Raw genomic sequence first — 24,338 nt, 5'->3', positions numbered from 1 at the left:
TTTCCTTTTAGCCTCCAGCACTCAGGTTTGGAGTGGGAACGCAGGTGCTTCAGGTGTTCTTCTTTTGGCCCTGGGGAGGACTTCTCACATCATCATTTGCACCTTACTTTCTGGACATAGCCCCCTTCTTGTCCAGTTCTCCCTTCTTATCTTTCCAATAGTTTTGGAGTTGGTTTGGAAAGTGTCTGCCTGAGTTGCCAGGCCTATGGATGAGGTCAAAACTATCTACCATGACAGCTGCATCTTGGGCTGTGAGGACTTTCTGCACCTCCAATTGCATTCTGAAGTTGAAGGGTAAGCAGTTATTAAAGTCTTCTAGTAATATCAATTCTCACAACCGATCATAGTTGCACTGTATTTTTAAAGAGCAGACCTATCGGTCGAATGCAGTTTGTTTTAGCCATTTGAATTCTATGTAGGTCTGCATGGGTTTCTTATGAGTGTTCCGGAATTGCTGGCAATATGCCTTCAGGACTCAGTTCTAACTCATGAGCACTAAGAATAGCAGCCCTGGTCTGCTCATAACTGCAGGAGACATTGCAGGAGTCAGCATAGAATAGACCTCTTGGGCCTTCTCAGTCACCTTCCTTTGCAGATTTCAGGTCCGGATTTCTGGTGGCTGTTTTAGCTGTTCTGCTACCTTCTCAAAAGTGGCAAAAAAGGATTCCATATCACTCTCTTCAAATTTGGGAACAAACCTAGCATATTTAAGGTCTTCATCTCTTGGTTCTGGGGTAGGGAGATTTGCATGTTTGTCAGGTAGATAGAAGCTTTCCCTAGCAGCTTCCAGCTGTCTGACCTCTCTCTCTGAGCCAGTAATTCTACTTTCAATTTTCAGAGACGGAAAGCCTTTCTTACTCCTTTTTTCTCTCACGAACTTCTCTTTCTCCCTCCTGAAATTCTAGCCGTATCCTAAACAATTCCAGCTCTATTTTGGCTGTGGAAAGTTGTTCGGTTTCAGGGTTTAACTCCTCATTTGCATGTTCTGGTTGAGGACTGGGGCCCAAATGCTTGACCAGCATCTGGAGTAGCTTAATTCTTTTTATCATGCTGGGTGGTTTTAATTGTACCTCCCTAGCTACAGCTGTCAACTGTAATGTACTTAGGAGTGCCAGTGTTTCATTAGTTAAGTCTCCTTGCTGCACCAACATCTGTGCATTGAAATTTGCCATTTTGCCCTAGTGTTCATTAAGGGAGTTTGCTGCAGTGATTTTATTGTTTTAAAGATTGTTTCAGCTACTGAACTTTCCCTTTTGGCTTCCAATTGGCTCCTTTTAGTATCAGATTCAGCTCGTTTCCTAAATTTGGCCTTCGGTCAAATTTTGGCTCGTTTTTTATGGATTCAATCTTGGACTTGAGATCCCAATTTCTGTTTCAGATGGGGGAGATAAACAAAACTGAACTCCTTTATTTTTCTTGCTGCCTGTCCATAAACAGAGGTGTTTTAATTTTTGAAATAGGCTGTAGTGTGTTTCTCCAAACCCTCTGTTTGTGAGGTCAAACTTTAAAGCGACTCGCAGCAAACTCTGTTTAAAGTTAAAACAGAATCTTCACACACTCAAACTTGGGTAATGATCGCAACTTCACACGCACACATAGGCACACAATAAGAAGATAGGAAAAAGAAGTTTTTACTGTTATGAATAACTTAAAGCAAAAGCACCACAGATGTGGATATCAGTTCACATGATTGCCAGAGTCCAGTGAGGAGTCTTTCATGGGGGAGCTACAGTTTAGCTAGCTGAAGCAGGATTTTGCAGAATTCTTTTAAAGTTGATGGTATCGCAGTGAGATGAGGTTGGTATACAAAGACTTGATCTGTTTGGCAGGCAATGGTAGAAATCTTCCAGAGAAATAGAGTTTGAGGAGGCTTAGACTTTTTGCAGACTATTGTCAGTGTGGAGTCCTGCTTTGATGTTTGCAGACTGAAGTTTAAACAGCAGAACGAGTTGCGAGTCTAGAAATATAATATTAAAACTTTCCAAAGGCCAGAAGCTTAGGTCATGTGATGTCGTCCATTAATAAATCAGTTGTAGGTTAACAAGCAGTTTCTATGGGCAGAATTTTCTTGTTGGCACGTGGGGGCAGGCCGTGCATGCCGATGCATAAAATGACGTGTGGTGATGTTGGTTGAGCATCCCAATGTCACCGTGCGCTGTTGCGATGTTTTGGTGGGCTGGCGATGATCTCCGATGCGCACCTGCCGTTAATTAACGGGCTACATAAGGCTCTTGAGGCACCAATTGATGGTGATTTTCCGGGGCCCGTGTGATCTTCAGGTCATCGCATGGGCGCAATCAGGAGACGGGTAGGACAGATTTGTATAAACCCCATCCACAGGCGGGATAAGAGGGGTCAGTGGGGTCGCGAATGTGCTCAGTCAGATATTTAATTTGGAAAGTTACTGATACTTGCCTGTGTGAGCAGAGATACTTCAAAACTCATACCAGCTGCTTGGACAGGACTCACTATCTTCAGTTCAGCACACTACAGTGAAGATCCTTTTTGGGGCCTGCAGGTTTCAGGAAGCCTTCGCTTACCCTGGGAATGGGAGTTGTGCTCTCCACTGGAGGCACCTCCTCTGAGGAGGAAGGGTGGGCCAGAAGGGGGAGGAGGCCAGGAGTGCGCATTCGGCCTCTAGGTGAGCCACCTTTGGGAGGAGAGGCGCAGGTGCAAGGGACGCAGGGCCAACAGGAAGTCCAAGGCGGAAGGGGCCGCAGAAGACACCACTATCCTGTTGCCAGGGTTTACAGCCAGTGAAGCAGCTACCTCAATATGTCTGAGGCACAGTACCAAAGGAGGCTCCATCTCTCAAGGGAGACAGTCAACTCTATCTGTCAGATGATAGGCCCTGAGATCTCCGCTAACTGTATGGGTGGACACCCTTTCCCAGTGACTCTAAAGGTCACAGCTGTCCTCAACTTCTATGCCTCTGGCTCTTTCCAGGGCTCTGTGGGTGATCTTTGCAGTGTCTCCCAATCAGCTGTCCACTCTTGTGTCAAGCAGTTGACAGACGTTCTATTCAGGCTTGCCTTGATGTTCATCCACTACCGCTGAGACCAGGCAAGCCAGACACAGCGAGCCAGAGGCGTCGCGGCCATTGCTGGCTTCCCCCACGTCCAGGGTGCAATGGGCTGCATCAAGGTGCCAGCAGGTGAGCTCTGTGCCTTTGTCAACGGGAAGGGCTTCCACTCCATGAACGTGCAGATAGTGTGTGATCACAGGATGCTAATATTACAAGATTGTGCAAGGTACCCAGGCAGCTCCCACGATGCCTACATCCTCAGACGTTCCTAGGTGCCGGGGCTCTTCAGTGCTTCAGAACGGCTGGATGAATGGCTGCTGGTTGAAAAGGGCTACCCCCTCAGGAGGTGGCTCATGACACCTCTCCGCCATCCAAGATCAGAAACTGAGCAGTGGTACAATAGGAGAGAACCATCTGTCTTCTCAAGATGTGCTTCTGATGCCTGGACCATTCAGGGGACGCATTCCAGTACCCCCAGATCATATGTGGCTGATAGTGGTTGCATGCTACGCTTTCCACAATCTTGCGCTGGAAAGGGGTGACGCTGTGGATGATGATGGTCATGTGCGGCTGCACATGATGAGCCCAGCAGTGAGTCCGAGGATGAGCACACACAGGGAAATGCTGAGGGGGTGGACACTTACCTGGGCATACTCAGGGACACCCAGAAGGCTTTGATCTAACAAATTTTCAGCTGCAACACCTCAGATGGACTTCCAACAAAAGCCTGTGCTGCAGGCTTCATACTTGATACTTGAGTGCTAAAACTGCCTGGATAGGAACATTAACTATGGGCCTTGTCAATAAAGCTCAATGTGACACAACTCATTCATAACATGGGCGGAGAAGAAAAGAGTTGACGTTTCGAGTCCTCATGACCCTTCGACAGTTCTGTCGAAGGGTCATGAGGACTCGAAACGTCAACTCTTTTCTTCTCCGCCGATGCTGCCAGACCTGCTGAGTTTTTCCAGGTAATTCTGTTTTTGTTTTGGATTTCCAGCATCCGCAGTTTTTTTGTTTTTATCATTCATAACATCATGGGTAACCATCCACCTACAGAGGAAAAGAGGCACCCTCAGCCATGGTCACATGTCTAAATTTAATGATATACCAAAATGAACTTAATGGAAACAAAATGACAAAGGTGTTAAACACCACACCAACTAATCATGACCTCATTGCGGGGCAACACAAAAGCACCAGTAAGAAACCCGTGGTATGCCTAAGGTGTTTTAAATTTACGCTTTCAGGTGTTACGCCTAGGTGCTGTCCCCTCGCTGGCACTGGCATCTGAGACAGCCTGCTCACTGTGCTGTCCTGTTGGCCTTGACGACCTTGGCGGCCGTCCTCCAGCCCGTGGAGCCTGTGCTGGCCCCGCCTGGGAGGGAGTGGCCAGTTCCACATCTGGCATCTCCTCAGTTATCGCAGCCTCATCGAATGAAATGGTGACTGGCAGAGAGGTGGAGGAGCTGCTGCCCTCATTCGGAGCACCCTGAGAGGAACCTGTAGAGATGACAGGCAGCTGCTGCACCGACGTGAGGTCACTTCGGACCACCCTGCTCACCATAGATGGATGGGCACCGAGCTGGGAAACTTGGTGCCTGGACCATCTGCCACACTGTCGCTGACCAGCTGAGGTCATTGCCGATGTGAGGGCTTGCTGGTCCTAGCGCATCCCCAGGAAGCCCTATTGGTCTCCTGGAGGAGCCTCTCCACGAGAGTCGACACTCTCTCCCTGGAGGAAGCATGGCGCTCAGCCATGAGGCCCATTGCATCGGCGATGGCCCGTGTGGATTCCTCTACCATGGAGACCAAGCCAAGCATAACCTCATGTATCTCCACCAGATCCTCCCGCACACCCTGCTGGACCTCCAGCATTTGCTGCCTCACGGACGACTCCACAGGCACATCATCAGACACCGACTGAGCATGAGCCTGGTCCCCTGCAGTCCTCCAAGTGCTGGCGCCATGGGCACTCTCTGTCTCCGTTAGCTCCTCCAGCGACTGTGAAGCGCCCTCACTGTTGTGCCCCGAGATACTAGCCAATGATCTAATTCCCACCAAGGTGCTAGTACCTGCGCTGGTGCTTGCCTGGCAGAGATGGTGTGACGTTGATGGGTCAGAGACTTCAGGGCCCTCAGGTGTGAGATGGGGCCCTGGTGCCTCCTCCTCCCAGCTCTGATCCGTTGATGCTGAAAGGAAGAACAAGGACATTTGATTAGTTAACATGGAGACAATGTCAATGTGCATCTCTGTCCCCCAGATCATTGTACGCTCATCCATCCATAAGCAATGGTCAAACCATTTTGCAAACTTCAATCACTGAACATTCAGCAGTGCCATGGCTTCAGGGACACTAATGGTGACCTCAGTGCTGGGCTAACATACCTTACCGTGGTGCCCCAGCCTCACCGACACTGGTGGCCATGGGCGCATGGCGCATCTCCAGATTGAGGGCCTCCTGCTCGAACCTGGTAATGATGGCCAACAGGGCCGGCCCTCAGCCAGTCCTCAACCGCTCTGCAGCATTATGAGCATTCTTCTCTTGAAAAGGAGAAAAGAGCATTGATTAGTGCAACTTGTACCTGGAATCTCTTCACTGCCATCCCACCCCAACCAGAGCGGAGCACTTTTAAACAGGCTGCCGGGTCGCCATTGGACCCGGCGGACATAGCAGTCCCACCGCCGCCCGCCCATTCCCGCTGTCCTCAGGAGCTGCATTTAACACTGGGCAGGCCTTAATTGGCCCGCCTGCGTAAAATGGCGGCGTGGACCCGATCGTGGGCGATGATCGGGACTGCGCCAGCTCTCGCCTGCTCCCGCATGACCCGCCTGACAGGCCGAAAATTTTGCCATATGTCTCTAGCCAAAATCCGTAGTTCATCATAGGAGATAAATGGTGGCTTTTAGCATCTCTGCAGGTTTAATGAGTTTCGATGGCTTCCCCTTTGTTATAGGATCAGGCTGGGGAAACAGATCGCCTGCTTGTCCCTGGTTTCATTGATTGTAATGTGAAGGTTGTGAGATTCCACATGGGTGAAGGTTGAACTCTTGTCCTGTAATTGCTGTTGGACATTTCCAGAAACTGTAGCCAACTTGTGAATCATGTGGCCTTAGCAGCTATCTTTTGGTTCAGCAAAGTCCACATTGTAAATATGCAAAAAGGTAAGGTTTGATTTAACAGTTTATGATCTCTTTCATGTCTTAGGGACATAACACTTATCTATCTCTCTCTTATCCTTGCGGAAGAAAAGGGCATATAATGCTTATAATGAAAGAGTATAGGCTGGAAGAGGAGTGCCCGCTCAACACATCTTGGCCACCATGGAGGAGGGAGCAATGGAAATTGCCAGGGTGGCTAGTTGGGGAAGGTGAGATGGGCATCCCTAATGGAGAAGATGAATAGATGTTGCAGTTGTAGATTAAGCAGCCACAGTGCATTCCACCCCATCTGACAGTATACCAAAGGCTCACCTAAATTGGGAAACTTCAGACTGCAGAGGCTTCTACTCTCCAAGACTACTTCTCATGATCTCTTCTTGTATCTCCCACAGATCCAGATGTCAAGTCGAAAGGACAGATTCCTGCATCTGCATGGGACAAGCACTGCCAGCAGAGACCTCAGAACAATCCACAAAACATCTTAGAAGTGCAACACCCCACCTGTTCAGATACATTCACCTTTGTGGGTTTTCGTACGCTCTTAGATAGAGTGCACTGGGTGATGAGCACATCACAAGTGAGTAGGAGGAGGTGACTGAGGCAGAGGCAGCTTTGGTCAGTCTCCCTTGGAGGATGGAGGACAGAGACAACCATGCTTAGCTAGAGATGAAGGGTGTCAAGAGTTACAAGAAGGAAGACGATACTTAGACCAGCAGCAACAGATGTGAACCCATATGTCAGAGTTCCCTGAGGCAATGTGGGGTCATGGGCTAAGAATGGAGGTACTCATTAAACTCATGTGCAGCATCATGACTCAGGGCTTTGAATGAGTTAGCCCCTCAATTGAGAGGGTGGCGAACCTCATGGAGAACCATCCATATGCAGCAGCAATTGAAGTGGATGCAGGAACTAAGCACTGATGCTCACAGAATACATGCTAAAATCTGAAACATGGGCCACTTAATGTCACCAATTGGTGATGCCATCCAGCAATTCGGTGCACCAGCCAGATGCTGAGACACCTACTGAGGAGAATGAGGGTGCCAGCCCTCACAGGGCACTATCACCATCATCATCAGCTTCCTTGGCTCCTCTGATTTGAGGGACTATCTGTGCAGCATGGCCCAGGGATGGATATTGCTCATGCAATGATGATGGTAAAGCAGCCATTAAGGCACTGTCATGGGCACCTCTATGAAGAGGACAACCATGTGCTTCTCAACTGCACACGGACATGAGGCCATATATGGGGACCACCATATAGAAGTGACTGAGAGCAGAAGCAACTGCACCAAGCAAAGCACTGAGTGGGTCACTGGGGTTTGATTCACCTGTAAATGCACACTTTTTCTCTTTTTGAACATCATGAAAATGTTGACTGTTGTTGCCAGAAGTATAAGCTTCCATTTACAAATAGTGAGAATGAAAAAGAGGGATGAAGTAGTAAAGGGGAGCAAGGGTAATTGACTGGGGACAGTGAAATCCCTGGACAGATATTCATCCTTCATGACGGTAAGAGTGGATCTACTCCAGGCTGTATCGTCAACTGAAGTGTTCTGACAGGTAGCTGAAAGTGTTTTCTAGATCATGACATTTTTTATTCATTTATTCATGGGATGTGGGCTTCGCTGGCTGGGCCAGCATTTATTTCCCATCCCTTGTTGCCCTTGAGAAGATGGTGGTGAGCTGCCTTCTTGAACCATTGCAGTCCATGTGGTGCAGGTACACCCACAGTGCTGTTAGGAAGGGAGTTCCAGGGTTTTGATCCAGCGACAGTGAAGGAATGACAATATATTTCCAAGTCAGGATGGTGAGTGACTTGGAAGGAAACTTCCAAGTGGTGGTGTTCTCATGTATCTGCTGCCCTTATCCTTCTAGATGGTAGTGGTCTTGGGTTTAGAAGATGCTGCAGAAGGAGCCTTGGTGAATCCCTGCAGTGCATCTTGTTGATAGTACACACTGCTGCTACTGTGCAGCCGTGGTGGTGGAGGGACTGAATGTTTGTGGATGTGGTGTCAATCAAGTGGGTTATTTTGTTCTGGACGGTGTCAAGCTTCTTGAGTGTTTTGGGAGCAGCACTCATCCAGGCAAGTGGGCGTATTCCATCACACTCGTGGCTTGTATCTTGTAGATGGTGGACAGGCTTTGGGGAGTCAGGAGGTGCATTAATTGTTGCAGGATTCCTAGCCTCTGACCTGCTCTTGTAGCCATAGTATTTATATGGCTAGTCCAGTTCAGTTTCTTGTCAATGGTAACCACCAGGATGTTGATAGTGGGGGATTCAGTGATGGGAATACCATTTAACATCAAAGGATGATGGTTAGATTCTCTCTTGTTGGAGATGGTCATTGCCTGACACATGTGTGGCGTGAATGTTACTTGCCACTTGTCAGCCCAAGCCTGGATATTGTCCAGGTCTTGCTGCATTTGAACATGGACTGCTTCAGTATCGGAGGAGTCACAAATGGTGCTGAACATTGTGCAATCATCAGCAAACATCCCCGCTTCCGACCTTATGATGGAAGGAAGTTCATTGATGAAGCAGCTGAAGATGGTTGGGCCGAGGACACTATCCTGCAGAACTCCTGCAGTGATGTCCTGAAGCTGAGATGACTGGCCCCTAACAACCACAGCCATCTTCCTTTGTGCTAGGTATGACTCCAACCAGTGAAGAGTTTTCCCCCGATTCTCATTGACTCCAGTTTTGCTAGAGCTCTATGATGCCACACTCAGTCAAGTGCGGCCTTGATGTCAAGGGCAGTTAGTCTCACCTCACCTCGGGAGTTCAGCTGTTTTGTCCATGTTTGAATCGAAGCTGTAGTGAGGTCAGGAGCTAAGTGGTCCTGGTGGAACCCAAACTGAGCGTCAGTGAGCTAAGCAAGTGCCGCTTGACAGCACTGTTGATGACCCCTTCCATCACTTTACTGATGATGGAAAGTAGACTGATGGGGCGGTAATTGAACGGGTTGGATTTGTCCAGATTTTTGTGTGCAGGATGGACCTGGACAATTTTCCGCATAGCTGGGGAATGCCAGTGTTGTGGCTGTTCTGGAACAGCTTGGCTAGGGGAGCGACAAGTTCTGGAGCACAAGTCTTCAGTACTATTGCCGGAATATTGTTAGGGCCCATAGCCTTTTCACTATCGATCCATGCCCTTTAGCCGTTTCTTAATATCACGTGGAGCGAATTGAATCAGCTGAAGACTGGTATCTCTGATGCTGGGGACCTCTGGAGGCACTTCTGGCTGAAGATTGTAGGGTTAGAAGAGCTCAGCTGAAACCTCCCTGACATTGATGGCATCCTCATAAAGCCCCAGAGTCCACGCTGAACCCGCTACCTCCATCTGCAACAAAGACACCTCTATGTTCCTTCTCTTCCTCCAATGAACTTCACACCCTTCAAGACCCATGCCTCTCTGGAGGGCTACATTATGGACCATGTAGCATTCCGTCATAATGTGCGAGACCATTGCAGCAGTGTACTGCTAGCTGGAAACCGACTGATCCAGGCATCAGAAGCCTGATGTTCTACTCGATGATGGTCCTTGTAAGCAATTAGCTTCAGCTTTAGTACATCTGTGGCTCTATCTCGGGGCCACATAAAGGGATGAGTTTGCTAACAACATAGGCAAGAGCAGGAAAGAGATTCTGCGTAGCAGTATGAGGAGCTAGGCACCAAATTAAGAAGCAGAATCTCAAAGGTATTAATCTTTGGAATATTATCTGAGCCACGTGCCAATTGGCATAGGGCAAATAAGATTAGAGAAATAAATGCATGTCTCAAGGACTGATGTGGTAGAATTGGGTTCTGGTACATAGGACACTGGAAGCAGTACTGGGGAAAGTGGGCGCTATACTGTTAGGACGGTCTACACCTGAATCATGCAGGGACCAGTGTTCTAGCAAACTGTATAACCAGGGAAGTAGAGAGAACTTAAGCTAAATAGTGGGGGAAAGGGAACAAATTTGGGAGGACGTGGTAAATGAAAGAGTAGAGACAAAGCAAGAGAGAAAGGTACTAATATAGAAATGATGAACGGATCGTGACAGGAAGGGATAGAGAGTGCAGATCTAAGAGTAAATCAGGAGATAAGGCTAGAGGTTACAAAAATAATAAAAGGACAAAACTAAAGGCTCTGTATCTGAAAACACGCAGGATCCAAAACAAACTGATAACTCAAATAGAAATAATTAAGCATGATCTGATAGCCATTACAGAGATATGATTGCAGGATGGCATAGAGTGGGACCTGAATATTGAAGGGTACATGACATTAAGGAAGGACAGGAAACTAGGAAAATTTGGAGGGGTGACTCTGTTAATTCATGGTGGTATTAGCACAATAGAGAGAATGACTTAAGTTTAGGAAACCAGGATGTAGAAGCAATTCGGGTAGAGATGAGAAAAGATAAAGGCAAGAAGTCATTTTTGGGAGTGGTGTACAGGCCCCCTAACAATCCCCACAGGTAGGATGCAGCTTGTCAGAAAGGTATAGCAATAATCATGGAGGATTTTAATCTACATACAGGCTAGAAAAATCAGACAACCAAAAGTAGCCTAGATGAGGAGTTCATAGAATGTTTTTGGGATAGTTTCTTAGAGCAGTAAATTCTAGCACCAACCAGAGAGCAGACTGTACTAGACCTGAAATTGTGCAACAAGTTAGGATTAATAAATGACCTCATGGTGAAGGTGCCCCCAGGTAGCAGCAATTATAATATTGAATTTTACATTCAGTCAAAGACTAGCATTTTAAACTTAAATATAGGCAATTATGAGGGCATAAAAGCAGACCTAGTGTGAAGTGAACGGGCAAATTAGTTTAAAGGATGGGTCAATAGAGGTGCATTTAGAATATACAGAATAGATACATTCCAATGAGAAAGAAAAATTCCAAGGGGAGGGCCCACCATCCGTGGTTAACTAAAAAAGTTAAAGATAGTATCAAACTTAAAGAAAAAACATTTAATTGCACAAGGATGGATGGCAAGTCAGAAGATTGGACAGAATATAAGAAACAGCAAAGAATGATTTAAAAAATTAATAAGGAAGAAAAAATTAGAGTACGAGAGAAAGCCAGCTAGAAATATAAAAATAGTAAGAGTTTCCAAAGATATTTAAAAAAGAAAAGTTCATAAAGTGAATGTTGGCTCTGTAGAAAATGAGTCCGAGGAATGGAAAATGAGGTGGCAAATGAATTGGAGGTCTCCTCCGATGAGGACGCCAACAGGGATGAGGGTGAGGAGGCCCTCAAAGGCGACAATGATGGGGTTGAGGCTCTCACACTCGAGACGAGTATGATCAGGAAGCCTCCTAGCTGCTAGATATGTGGAGGATGATGACAACATTCAGTGAGGTGACCCCATAGATTCTCATAGTGCATCAGTGAATTTTTGACTCTAGTCTGGTTATGGCAGCGCAAATACCCTCTGTGAGAATGCTCCTGCCATGGAGATGCAATGGAGGCCCTAATAGTCACTCGTTTGCAGGAGGATGATGACGACATGCAATGAGGACACTCCATAGATCTTCACATAGCCGCTGAGAATGTCCGATCCTGTCTGGCCGAGGGCAGCTCACTTGTGCTCTGTGATCAGAGAAGCAGCCATGAAACTTTAGAAGCTTCTGATCCTTTGCCTGCCTTCAGGACACCTGACCCCTTCAGGAGCACACCATCATTGGTCACAGCTGCTGAAGAGATGGGGGCTAGCCCCACCTTAAAGGTGCTGAGAGCACACAGAGAGAATGATGGGACTCTGTGACACCTGCCCCTTACATTCTGGCAGCAATGAAAAGCACTGTCAAGGTGCAGGCATCAGCAATGTGTCCAAGGTGTGTGTGGTTGGTCTATCACTTTGGTCTGAAGGCTGTACAGAGCACGGGGAAGAGACCCTGAACTGAGACACCTGCCTTTATCTTGTGCAGAAAGGTTTCATATCTGAGTGACAAGAATACTGCTCATCAGAATAAGGAGCCATTGGCAGGGAGACATTCTCGGCAGTTTATTGACAATAGTGAACAGTATGTATAAGTGATTAACACCCATGCCCAGGCTGTGTTACCCTCCTTGGCCGTTGGAGGTGGAGCTGCTGAGGGGAATCGGATGGGATGGACACTCCCAGAGTCGCCTAGATGGATGGCTGCCTGCCTTGAGTGCGAGGGCCTCCTCACCTTCATCCCTGTTGGCACCCTCCTGATTGGAGGAATCTCAAGCTCCTCTATCTCCTCCGCAGCCAGCTCGTTTCCCCGTTGCAGCGCCAGGTTGTAAATGGCACAGCAGAAGATGTGTGACACCCCCTGTGGACTGTATTGCAGGGCTTCACCAGGATGATGTGCATGTGCTGATACTCTTCCCTATGAGTGCCCGAGGACCCCAGGCTGACTCCTTGAGGAGAAGGGGTAGCTGGAGTGAGATTGACCTGCCTGGCGCCCTTCTCGTGTACGCGCTTCTGGAGGCCAACTATGGCATCAGCGATGGAGTTGAGCCTGCGCAGCAATGCAGGAGCAACGTCCTCAACCAAGGTCTCCATGGCAGGTGCCATTCTACCAGTGTTGACCTTGGTGCGTTGGCATGCCGGAGCTTCTAATGTTTTTACAGTAGGAGTAAGTTTGAATGAAAAAAGGTGACAAGGGTTTTATATTGGAAAATCACTCTATTTTTGTCTAATAAAGAACCCAGAAAAATTGTTATCCTGAGAGATGCTGGCTCAACTCAGGGCTTATTGTTAGTAAAGGATTTGGACATTTCAGAAAGTTCACTGAATCGAAATGTATCAATATGGGGTGTTGAAGGGAAGTGTGTGTTTTACCTATTTGCATAGATTAAATTTAAGTTGTGCTCTGATTAAAGGACCTTGTGTGATTGGAGTTGTTCCTAAATTACCTTTTGCAAATGTAGACTTTATACTGGGCAATGATGTGGCGGGCAGTTTAGTTTTTCCACAACCTGGGATGGAGTGTTATAGTTCCGAAATTGTTCCTGTGAATAAAATCTCCTTGCCTAATTGTTGACTCAGTTGAGCAAAGAACTGACCCAACTAACAATACTGATTTTCCATTAACCTCAGTAATGGAAAATATGGTAGCAACAAAAGTGCCTGCAAAAAAGACTGAATCTACAAAATGGTCTGGAAAGGTCAATGACCGTGGATGCTGAATTACAAGTGTTTGCCAGTGTTTACGTAGCGAAGGCATCCCTGGATAGCGGCGATCGTAATATGATTGGATTTTACATTCATTTTTAGGGAGAAACAAGTGCATCCAAGACTAGTATTTTAAACTTAAATAAGGGCAATTATGAGGGCATGACAGTGGAGCTAGCTGAAGTGAACTGGCAAATGAGGTTAAGGGATAGATCAATGGAGGTCCAGTGGCAGACATTTAAAGGGATATTTCAGAATACACAGAATATATACATCCCAATGAGAAAGAAAAATTCCAAGTGGAGGGCCCACCACCCGTGGTTAACTAAAAAAGTTAAAGACAGTATCAAACTTAAAGAGAAAGCATATCATTACGCAAAGATGAGTGGCAGCTCAGAAGATTGGAAAGAATATAAAGAACAACAAAAAAAGACAAAAAGATTAATAAGGAGAGAAAGATTAGAGTACGAGAAAAAACTAGCTAGTAATATAAAGATGGATAGTAAGAGTTTCTATAGATATTTAAATAAGAAAAGGTTAAAGTGAGTGTTGGTCCTAATAGAAAGTGCGCCTGGGGAATTGATAATAGAAAGTAGGGAAATGGCGGGTGAATTAAACAGGTATTTTGCTTCGGTCTTCAGTATAGAAGACACAAGTGACATCGCGGAAATAGCTGTAAGTTAGAGAATGGAAGGGAGGGAGGAACTCGAGAACATTCAGGGAGTTAGGCAGTAGACTAAAAAGCAAGACCTCTCAGGTTGTAATCTCTGGATTACTCCCAGTGCCAAGTGCTAGCGAGGTCAGAAATAGGAGAAAAGCGCAGGTGAATACGTGGCTTAAGAGTTGGTACAGGAGGGAGGGTTTTAGATTCCTGGATCACTGGGACCATTTCTGGGGAAGGTGAGATCTGTACAAGTGAGACGGTCTACATCTGAAACAGAGCGGGACTAACATCCTTGCGGGCGGGTTTGCTAGTGCTGTTGGGAGGAGTTCAAAATAATTCGGCAGGGGGAGGGGACACAGAATGTTAGCAGAATAGGGACACATCATAATACAGTAAAATAATCAAGTCAGAGGGAGTACAGCTGCATTAAGTTTCAAGGGAATAAGGCAAGGCTGGATGGCCTCTACTTTAATGCCAGGAGTATTACAGGTAAAACGAATGAGTTAATGGTGAGGATTGACACGTGGAATTGTGATATAGTAGCCATCACTGAGATGTGGTTGAGGGTGGGGCAGGATTGGCAGCTCAACATTCTGGGGTATAGAATCTTCAGGCGAGACAGGGGAGGGGGTAAAAGAGGAGGAGGCATTGCATTATTAGTTAAGGAGTCAGTTACTGCAGTAAGGAGAGATGATATCTTGGAGGAGGCATCGAATGAAGCTTTGTGGGTAGAGCTTAGGAATAAAAAAGGGGCAACCACATTGTTAGGTATTTATTATAGACCCCCAGATAGTCAGCGGGAAACTGAGGAACAGATATGTGCACAATTTGCGGAGGTGTGTAAAGACAATAACAAAAGGGTAATTATATTAGGTGATTTCAACTTTCCCAACATTAATTGGGATAGACATAGTGTTAGGGGCTTGAATGGAGTGGATTTCTTGAAATGTGTACAGGAGAACTTTTTAGGTCAATATGTAGAGGGTCCAACAAGGGATGGCACAGTGCTGGACCTGATTCTGGGGAATGAAGCCGGACAGGTGGTTGAGGTGATGGTGGGGGGAGCATTTTAGTGATAGCGACCACAACATGGTGCAGTTTAAGCTTGTTATGGACAAAGAAATAGATAAGTCGCAAAAAAATGTTTTGGATTGGGAGAGAGTAGATTTTATTAAATAAGGCAGGATCTTGCCAGGGTGGACTAGGAACAGCTACTTATGGGGAAATCTACAGAGGAGCAGTGGGGGGCATTCAAAAAGGAAATGGGGAGGGTACAGGCTCAACATGTTCCCTCAAGGGTGATAGGAAGGAGTAACAAGCCCAAAGAACCATGGATGACCAGAGATATTCAGGATACAATGAGAAGGAAAAGAGGGTCTTTAGCAAGTACAAGGGAAGCAAATCAGCGGAGGCATTAGTGGAGTACAGAAAGTGCAGGGCGGAGCTTAAGAAAACAATTAGGAGAGCAAAGAGGGGATATGAGAAAGCTCTGGGTGGTAAAAGTAGGGAAAATCCCAAGATATTACAAGTATATCAATGGGAAGAGGATAAGCAGGGAAAAAGTAGGGCCCATAAGGGGCAATCTATGGGTAGAGCCAAAGGACATTGCTAGAGTTTTTAATGAATATTTCACATCAGTCTTCACTGAATAGAATGAGGATGAAGGTATCAAGCTCGGGGAGAGAGACTGCGAGGTTCTTGAGCAAATTGATATAGGGAGTGACGAGCTATTGGAGGTGTTGGCAGGCTTAAAAGTGGACAAATCTCCAGGTCCAGATGATTTGTGTCCAGACTGCTGAGGGAGGCAAGGGAGGAGATCGCAGGGGCTCTGACCCAAAATCTTAATTCCTGTCTGGCCACAAGGGAGGTACCAGAGGACTGGAGAACAGCAAATGTGGTTCTGCTGTTTAAGAAGGGTTGTAGAGATAAGTCAGGGAACTACAGGCCAGTGAGTCTCACATCTGTGGTCGGGAAACTATTGGAGAAAATTCTGAAGGAGCGAATCTATCTCCACTTGGAGAGGCAAGGTTTGATCAGGAATAGTCAGCATGGCTTTGTCAGAGGGAGGTCTATGACTAACAAATTTGATTGAATTTTTTGAGGAGGTGACCAGGTGTGTAGATGAGGGTAGTGCAGTTGATGTAGTTTATATGGATTTCAGCAAAGCCTTTGACAAGGTCCCACATGGGAGACTTATAAAGAAGGCGAATGCACATGGGATACAGGGTAATTTGATAAGTTGGATTCAAAATTGGCTTAGTTGTAAGAAACAGAGGGTGATGACAGAAGGCTGTTTTAGTGACTGGAAGCCAGCGCCCAGCCGCGTACCACAGGGATCTGTGCTGGGTCCTCCATTATTTGCCATTTATATAAACAACATAGATGACTATGTGGGGGGTAGGGTTAGTAACTTTTCGGATGACACAAAGATTGATTGGGTGGTTAACAATGAGGTTGAGTGTCTTGGGCTACAGGAAGATATAGATGGGATGGTCAAATGGGCAGGTAAGTGGCAGATAGAATTTAACCCTGCAAAGTGTGAGGTGATACATTTTGGAAAGAGTAATATAATAAGGACATATTCAGTGAATGGCATGACATGAAGTTCTGAGGAACAAAGGGACCTTGACGTGTATGTCCATGGATCTCTGAAGGCGGAGAGGCATGTTAGTGGGGTGGTGAAAAATGCATATGGGACACTTGCCTTTATCAATCGAGGCATAGATTACAAAAGTAGGGAGGTCATGTTAGAGTTGTATAGAACCTTGGTGAGGCCACTGCTGGAGTACTGTGTGTAGATCTGGTTGTCACATTTTAGGAAGGATGTGATTGCACTGGAGGGGGTGCAGAGAAGAAAATTACAATCACCAGAAAAGTGGTATTGAGCAAATTGTTGGGGCTAAGGGCTGACAAATCCCCAGGTCTGGATGGGCTTCACCCTAAGATCTTCGAAGAAGTGAGAATTGAGATAGTTGATGCCTTGGTTTTAATTTTCCAAAATTCCCTAGATTCGGGGAAGGTTCCATTAGATTGGGAAATAGCAAATATAATCCCTTTATTCAAAAAGGGAAGGAGACCGAAAGCAGGAAACTGCAGGCCAATTAGCCTAACATCTGTCATAGGGAAAATGTTAGAAGCTAGTATGAAAGACATTTTAGCAGTGCACTTAGACCAATTCAAGGCAATCAGATAGAGTCAACGTGGTTTTGTGTAAGGGAAATCATGTTTAACCAATTTATTGGATTTCTTTGAAGGAGTCACATGTGCTGTGGATAAAGGAGAACCGGTGGATGTACTGTACTTAGATTTCCAGAAGGCATTTGATAAAGTGGCGCATCATAGGTCATTGTAGAAACTAGTTAATAGGAAGCTTAGAGTTGGCATAAATGGGTCTTTTTCTAGTTGGCAGGATGTGAAGAGTGGTGTGGCACAGGGATCAGTGCTGGGGCCTCAACTTTTTACAATGTATATAAATGACTTGGATGGATGGACCAAAGGGATATCTTCTGAAGTTTACCGGTCGCCTATCCTGAGAAGCTTCAGCAATGTTCTGGGGCTCAGAAGGTTTGCCTCCACTTCTCTATGGATTGCCACCTTGATGTGGTGGAAAAGCTTGTGTGCTCCAACGATCCCTTGAGTGATGCCATCAGGAGCTCCTTGTTCCATTGCGGCAAGGTCAGAGATGAGGTTCCAGCCCATAAGACATAGGAGCGGAAGTAGGCCGTTCACCCCATTGAGGGCTCCGCCATTCAATGAAATCATGGCTGACCTGATATTCCTCAACACTTCCCTGCCTTTTCCCCATAATCCTTGATTACAATTAAAAATCTGTCTATCTCAGTCTTTAATATACTTAATGACCCAGCCTCTATAGCCTTCTGTGGTAAAGAATTCCACAGATTCACTACCCTCTGAGAGAAGAAATCCCTCCTCATCTCTGTCTTAAATGGGCGACCCCTTGCTCTGAGATTATGCCCTCTGGTCCTCGACAAAGTGCTGTCCAAAAAATCTGCAATGACAGAACTGGCAAAGAAAGACTGTGCATCTCATCAGCTGCAATGGTGGATGAAGGCTGCAATGGCAAGGTGGTCCTGGTCACCGTGGAATCACACATCACTGAAATCTGATCACCTAGATCATGTGAATAATGATTCTGCGCCAAGGACCCCACTTAAACAAGTCACATGCAGGCTTTTACAGGGTCCATTTGCCAAGTCCTCTGGAGATGGAGTATTGGTGACTGGGTCAGAGCTCTAAATGTGGGATCCCTAGTCAAAATCTGTGCGCAGGTGACTGATGCATGAAGATTGTTGGACACCTGCGTTGGGTCACAGGGTGTCTTTGGGCAGCAGTCTCTGTGACTGCTTACCCCAAATGGGGAGGGGGCGAGAATTGGTGGCCTAAAAAATAGGCTACCCTACTTTCTCCTGGAACCTCACCCTGTAGGATCATCATCTTTGTGATAGCCCCATACTATTTGCAATCTATTTAACAGTGACTATTCACCAGATCAATGATCAACTGTGCTGTGGTGTCAGTATTAAATACTGCCTAGATGAAAAACTCTTTAACCTCAGTTGCCTCTGTGCCAAAAATAAACTGACCACCATTGATATACATGACCTACAGTTTGCAGATAACTAGAGTTTCATTGCCCACTCTGCACCAGATTTGCAAGCCACTCTCAATCTCTTCAGTGCTGCATAAAAGAAACTCGGCCTTTTTTTGAATGTTGCCAAAATTAAATTCATATATCAGCCCACGCTTTGTCAGACAAATATTCCACCTCCCATATATGTTGAAGGAGAGGCTTCTACAAATTACAGCAGAGTGTATTTGACCACAAAGGCCTCTGCAAGTCAACAAAAGTCTGAGTGTACACAGCAGTACACACTCCTTCACTGCAATGAGACCTGGACTGTGTGTCAGTACGCCCACTGACATCATCACGAATTATTTTATGCCTGATTGGGTTAGGTGCACACCTGCCCACGGAATGTAAAATCCTACCCCGTATTTCCTGCAATTACTGCCACAGCAATGTTGGGTGTAAGTTTTGTAGGATGATTAATTGTATTCCAGACTCTCTGATGTTTAAAATAAACTTTTACACTCCTGTTCAGCTGCCCCAAAGTCAGCCATCTTCCTGCTGTAGGCATTTTAACTCCTGCAGCAACCATTTCCCTCCCCCTTCTTCAATGCATACAGATAGGTTCCCTGAGTAGATGCAAATCCCACTAGAAACTTTCCAAAAATATTTATTTCAACCTTACCCTGGGAAATTTCTGATAGTCAGCAGCAGGCAAGTTAGGCATATGCATACCCTGCCATGCCAACAGTCTGTGCTTGCCATAACAGAATGAACCTCTTAAGTAGTATACACAAATTAAACACCTGAACATAAATAAATAGATAAATTAAGATTACCTATATATTTGGCAGTTGGGCAGGATTTTCTGACCCCAACTGCCGCCTGGATCGTCTGGTCCTGCTGAAAGTCAATAGACTTTTGGCTGGGCTACCGCATACCTTGTAGTGGCCATTGCATCAAAGTAGGTAACTATTTCCCCATGATGGATTTCATATGGAAGAACATATAGAGAATAGTGAATAAAGAAGATTGGTGGGCTGGGGAGGGGGGGGCAGGATTGTGATAATGAAAAAAGAGTTCCCTTTATATAGCACTTTTTACCATCACCGGACATCTCAAAGTGCTTTACAGCCAATGAAGTACCTTTGAACTGTAGTCACTGTTGCACTACAGAAAATGCGACAACAAATTTGAAAGCTCCCACAAACAGGAATGTGATGATGACCAAATAATCTGTTTTTGTGATGTTGATTGAGGTATAAATATTGGCCAGGACACAGGGTATAGCTCTTTTACGAAAAGGTGCCATGGGATCTTTTACACCTATCTGAAAGGACATACACGTCCTTGTTTTAACAGCTCCTCTGAATGATGACAAGGAATTGAGGTGTTTAAGGACTTGGTGGGGTAGATAAGTAAAAACAATTTCCTCTACAGGGAGTTCAGTATAAGGAGACTAACCTAAACATTAGTGCCAAGCCATTCAGGGATGATGACAGAAAGCACTTCTTCGTACAAAGGATACGGTAATTTAGAACTTCTTAAAAATTCATTCTTGGGATGTGGGCGTCGCTGGCTAGGCCAGCATTATTGCCCATCCCTAATTGCCCTTGAGAAGTTAGTGATGAGCTACCTTCTTAAACTGCTGCAGTCCATGTGGTGTAGGTACACCGACAGTGTTAGTAGGGAAGAAGCTCCAGGATTTTGCCCCAGTGACAGTGAAGGAACGGTAGTATATTTCAAGTCAGGATGGTGAGTGACTTGGAGGGGAACTTCCAGGCGGTGGTGTCCCCATGTATCTGCTGCCCTTGACCTTCAAGATGGTAGTGGTCTTTTGTTTGAAAGGTGCTGTCTTAGGAGTCTTGGTGAGTTCCTGCAGTGCATCTTGTAGATGATACACACTGCTGTCACGTGTGTCGGTGGTGGAGGGAATGAATGTTTGAGGATGGGGTGCTAATCAAACAGGCTGCTTTGTCCTGGATGCTGTCAAGCTTCTTGAGTGTTGGTGGAACTGCACTCAGCCAGGCAAATGGAGAGTATTCCATCACACTCCTGACTTGTATTTTGTAGATGGTGGGCAGGCTTTGCGGAGTCAGGAGGTGAGTTACTTGTCACAGGATTCCTAGCCTCTCACCTGCTCTTGTGGTCACAGTATTTATATGCCTCGTTCAGTTCAGTTTCTGGCCAATGGTAACACCCAAGATGTTGATAGTGGGGGATTCAGCAATGGTAATACCATTGAATGTCAAGGGGTGATGATTAGATTATCTCTTGTTGGAGATGGTCATTGTCTGGAACTTGTGTGGCACGAATGTTACTTGCCACATGTCAGCCCAAGCCTGGATATTGTCCAGGTGTCCAGGTGTCCAGGTCTTGCCTCATTTGGACATGGACCATTTCAGTATCTGAGCAGTTGCGAATGGTGCTGAACATTGTGCAATCATCAGCGAACATCCCCATTTCTGACCTTATGATGAAAGAAAGGTCATTGATGAAGCAGCTGAAGATGGTTGGGCCTAGGACACCACCCTGAAGAACTCCTGGAACTGAGATGATTGACCTCCAACAACCACAGCCATCTTCCTTTGTGCTCAGTGTGACTCCAACCAGTGAAGAGTTTTCCCCCTGATTCCCATTGACTCCAGTTTTGCTAGTGCTCCTTGATGCCACACTTGGTCAAATGCTGCCTTAATATCAAGGGCAGTCACTCGCACTTCATTTCTGGAGTTCAGCTCTTTTTTCCATGTTTGAAGCAAGGCTGTAATGAAGTCAGGAGCTGAGTGGCCATGTTAGAAACCAAAACTGAGAATCAGTGGGCAGGTAATTATTAAACAAGTGTTGCTTGATGGCACTGTTGATGATCCTTTCCATCACTTTACTGATGATCAATAGTAGACTGATGAGCCAGTAATAGGTTGGATTGGATTTGTCCTGCTTTTTGTGCACAGGACATACCTGGATGATTTTCCTCATTACTGGGTAGATGCCAATGTTGTAGCTGTACTGGAACAGCTTGGATAGTGGCAAGGCATGTTCTGTACTTCAGTACTATTGCTGGAATATTGTCAGAGCCCATAGCCTTTGAAGTATCCAGTGCCTTCAGCCTTTTCTTGATATCATATGGAGTGAATCAAATTGACTGAAGACTGGACCTGTGATGCTGGGGACCTCCGGAGGAGGCTGAGATAGACCATCCACTCAGCACTTCTGGCTGAAGATTGTTGCAAATGCTTCAGCGTTATCTTTTGCACTGATATACTGGGCTCCCCCATCATTGAGAATGGAGATATTTGTGGAGACTGGGTGTCAGCTGAAAATTTCTTAACTTGAGGTTTATAGATTTTTATTAGTTAAGACTAATCAGGGATATGGAACAAAGGCAGGTAAATGAAGTTATGATACTGATCAGCCATGATGTAACTGAATGGCAGAACATGTTTCAGTGGTTGAATGGCCTCCTGTTTCTCTGTTCCTATGTAACATTAATTCTAATGTATAATTTTTGAAGAAGAAGACAAGCTGAAAATGTACTTTCTAGAAAGAAAAACGGAGGAATGACAGTCAAGAAAAAAGGGGTAGATTTTAATTTTCACCACCTGAACATTAAGCATGGCCTGAGGAGTGCATAGAGGAAAATTGGAGGATCGCACACCTGCTACAGACCACACACAATTTTACTTATTTTACTTTAAAAAGGAGGAAAATTAGGTGGGCTCTGTTAGAGACATGCAATCCTCTTTACTAAATTTTTCCCTCTGTGCTATGCCAAAGCAGTGTTTAACAAGAAGGCAGTAAAGATAAAATATTTTTCATACTACACTGAAGAATACAAAGTTAGCTCTGTTTTCAGTGACGTGCTGGGAGTCATGCGTTTCTGCTTTATTGTAATGTGGGAAAATATAGAATTCCACGCACATATACTCAATCGTGTGCTCAATATTTTCCACTGCAAATAAGCTTCTTCCCATGCCCAATTAGGAGACTAAATTCACTTATAACAATAACTGAAGAAAATTATTCTCTTAAAATATTTCATCAGCAGCAACATCAGGACAAAAACTAGGGGCAGGATTTTCCCATTGGCATGCAGGGGCGGGCCCCGCACGTCCGCACGTAAAATGACATGCGGTGATGTTGGGTGAGTGCCATAAGACCATCAGACCTTAAGACATAGGAGCAGAAATTAGGCCATTCGGCCCATTGAGTCTGCTCCACCATTCAATCATGGCTGATAAGTTTCTCAACCCCATTCTCCCGCCTTCTACCCATAACCTTTGATCCCCTTACCAGTCAAGAACCTATCTATCTCAGTCTTAAATACACTCAATGACCTGGCCTCCACAGCCTTCTGTGGCAATGAATTCTATAGATTCACCACTCTCTGGCTAAAGAAATTTCTCCTCATCTCTGTTCTAAAAGGTCTTCCCTTTATTCTGAGACTGTGCCCTGGGGTCCTAGTCTCTCCTACTAATGGAAACATCTTCCCCATGTCCACTCTATCCAGGCCTTTCAGTATTCTGTAAGTTTCAATCAGATCCCCCCTTATCCTTCTAAACTCCATCGAATCTAGACCCAGAGTCCTCAAACGTTCCTCATATGTTAAGCCTTTCATTCCTGGGATCATTCTCGTGAACCACCCCTGGACCCTCTCCAGGGTCAGCACATCCTTCCTGAGATACGGGGCCCAGAATTGCTCACAATATTCTAAATGTGGTCTGACCAGAGCCTTATAAAGCCTCAGCAGCACATCCCTGCTTTTATATTCTAGTCCTCTCGAAATAAATGCCAACATTTCATTTGCCTTCCTAACTACCGACTCAACCTGCAAGTTAACCTTAAGAGAATCCTGGACTAGGACTCCCAAGTCCCTTTGCACTCCAGATTTCTGAATTCTCTCTCAATTTAGAACATAATCTATGCCTCTATTCTTCCTACCAAAGTGCATGACCTCACACTTCCCCATGTTGTATTCCATCTGCCACTTCTTTGTGCATTCTCCTAACCTGTCCAAATCCTTCTGCAGCCTCCCCGTCTCCTCAATACTACCTGTCTCTCCACTTATCCTGGTATCATCTGCAAACCTAGCCAGAATGCCCTCAGTTCCTTCATCTAGATCATTAATGTATAAAGTGAAAAGTTGTGGTCCCAACACTGACCCCTGCGGAGCTCCACTAGTCACCAGCTGCCATCCTGAGAAGGACCCCCTTATCCCCACTCTCTGCCTCCTGCCAGACAGCCAATCTTCTATCCATGCTAGTACCTTGCCTCTCACACCATGGTCTCTTATCTTACTGAGCAGCCTCCTGTGCAGCACCTTGTCAAAGGCCTTCTGGAAGTCCATTGGCTCTCCTTTGTCTAACCTACTCGTAACCTCCTCAAAGAATTCTAACAGATTTGTCAGGCATGACCTCCCCTTGATGAAACCATGCTGACTTTGCCCTGTTTTACCATGCACTTCCAAGTATTCTGAAATCTCATCCTTAATAATGGACTCTAAAATCTTACCAACAGGTCAAGCTAATCAGCCTGTAATTTCCCGTCTTTTTCCACGTCGCGCGAGCTCACCTCCGCCACTTCCTCCCAGGCATGTTTCGTCAAGTGGGGGGCCTCCTCCTCCCGTCCTGGAGGACTAGCACCTCCTGCTGCGCTGCCACCTCCTTGAGGAGGGCGGCAAGGCACTCATCGGAAAAATGAGGGGCACACTGGCTCCCCGCCCCAATAGCCTACCCTCCAGCTTGGCTTGCTGGGATGGCC

Source organism: Carcharodon carcharias, chromosome 8 (assembly GCF_017639515.1).
Source record: "Carcharodon carcharias isolate sCarCar2 chromosome 8, sCarCar2.pri, whole genome shotgun sequence".
NCBI lineage: Eukaryota > Metazoa > Chordata > Chondrichthyes > Lamniformes > Lamnidae > Carcharodon > Carcharodon carcharias.
Note: the sequence above shows the minus strand (reverse complement) of the source record.